Source organism: Triticum dicoccoides, chromosome 1B, assembly GCF_002162155.2.
Source record: "Triticum dicoccoides isolate Atlit2015 ecotype Zavitan chromosome 1B, WEW_v2.0, whole genome shotgun sequence".
In the NCBI taxonomy this organism is placed as follows: Eukaryota; Viridiplantae; Streptophyta; class Magnoliopsida; order Poales; family Poaceae; genus Triticum; species Triticum dicoccoides.
The window spans coordinates 461,458,166-461,459,908 of NC_041381.1; the positions used below are offsets into that span (position 1 = coordinate 461,458,166).

Genomic DNA, 1,743 nt, shown 5'->3' on the forward strand with positions numbered 1-1,743 from the left:
GCCCGGTCCCCTCGCCGGCTTGCCGCCTCCACCGTGATTCCTCCTCCGTCGCGCCGTCTCTTCCTTCCTCCTCGTCGCCACCAAACCGCCTCGACCTCGCCGCCGGCAGCAGTAGCAGCTGCTGCACCCTCTCGCCGATGCCGCGCCGGGCCTCCCGCGCCGCCACTGGAGGCCAACTCCGGCGCCCCCTGCCTCACGTCTCCCTCCTCGTGCCATGGAGAGGAGCTCCCTCTTCCTCGCCGCCCTTCGGCTCGTCATCGCTCCGGCCTCGCTCCTCCTCGACGACGTCATCATCGCCAAGCTCCTCCGTCCTCCATCTCCTGCGACCTCGCGTCGTCCTGCAACCCTCTGTCGTGCCTCCGCGCGCCCAACCTCCGTCCCGCGCCCGCAACCATGCTCTGGATCGAGAGGAGCTCGATCCCAAGCGCCTTCAGCCCGTCCGACCTCCTCTGCCTCGCTGGCTTCCAGCATTGACCGAGCACCTCCATCCCCATGGTGCTGCGACCCCATCACTATTCCTGCTGGTGAGCGTCGCTCGAGGCCAGCGCCTCGCCTTTGCTTTGAACCAGGGGCCGACGCCCCCATCGCCCGTCGTCTTCCGGCCAAGATGCCGCTGTTGCTTCCTTCGACTGATGCTGCCGCCTCTTTGCCAAGGCCATCGCCGAGTTACCACAGGACCCGTGGAGTCATGCACGGGAAAACCAAGTCTGAAGACTACCGTGGACGTGTATCTCGCCCAGTACCACTACCGTTCCTCAAGACCGCCAAGTTCGACTAAATGATGACGCGTCAAGTACCTCTACCGCGTCTACGGGATCGCCAAGAACAAGTACCTACAAGTACCTCGACGACCTACCAAGTACCCCTTCGGATCGCCAAGTTCATCTACCACGTGTGCCACTACCGTCGACCTGAACATCTACGAAAATGTGTACAACTACCGTTGCCGTGATTTCGACAAGACGTCATGTACCTCTAGTTCCACTACGACACGAGTACAACTACTTCCACTACGACCGCTGCAAGAACGACTACTTCCTATACATCGTATCGAACCCGAACCGCTCCGAAATGCACGCTTCAAAGGTATAATCCCGAGATGATGACCGCCCGTGAGCATATGAATGTGTGTTGTATGAGATGCTTGTGTTTACACCGTGCCCGTTTGTCTTTGCACGTTCCGCGTTTGCCATGCCGCCGTCCCGTGGGAACCCGGAATTCGGGAGCACCCCACCATCCTTGCATGACTCGCTCACGCTCACTTCCTTTTGCACCGGTATCTCCGTGAGTTACCAGGACCAGAATGTTGCCGTGGCACCATTTCCGTTTCACCGCCGTGGCACCTTTTTCCTTCCGCCATGGCGACAAATGTTTCATATCTTGCTCATGTCAACGTTTTCATAAAAATTGCATAAACCTTGATTATGTCATTCGCATCATGTTAACAACATTTAAATGTTTGAAATTGTGTTTGCATTAAATTGCTAAATGACATATGGGGATTTTCCGGAATTGTTGTTTGTTGTTTCCGGCCTCATTTAAACTTGCCTAAATAGGTGGTTTGCTCATGCTTCACCCCTTGCCATGTTTAATAACATTTAATATTGTTGGGTACATAACCGAGAGAGAACTAAATAATTGATGTGGTGTTTCGTCAATATGCAACTCGTTGCATATTGAGCTCCACTTAACTTGTAGTATTGTTTGTTGCACTTTGCCATGCCATGCCTCATTAAACCGGAC

The 1,743-nt window shown here is 55.1% G+C and overlaps 1 long non-coding RNA gene across 1 annotated transcript; it reads left to right on the plus strand.

The window, feature by feature from the left end:
- Positions 1–200: 200 nt before the first annotated feature.
- On the plus strand, positions 201–987 carry LOC119306972. Its single transcript, XR_005149095.1, has 2 exons — positions 201–524; positions 655–987. It is a non-coding gene; the product is annotated as an uncharacterized LOC119306972 (long non-coding RNA).
- Positions 988–1,743: the final 756 nt, after the last annotated feature.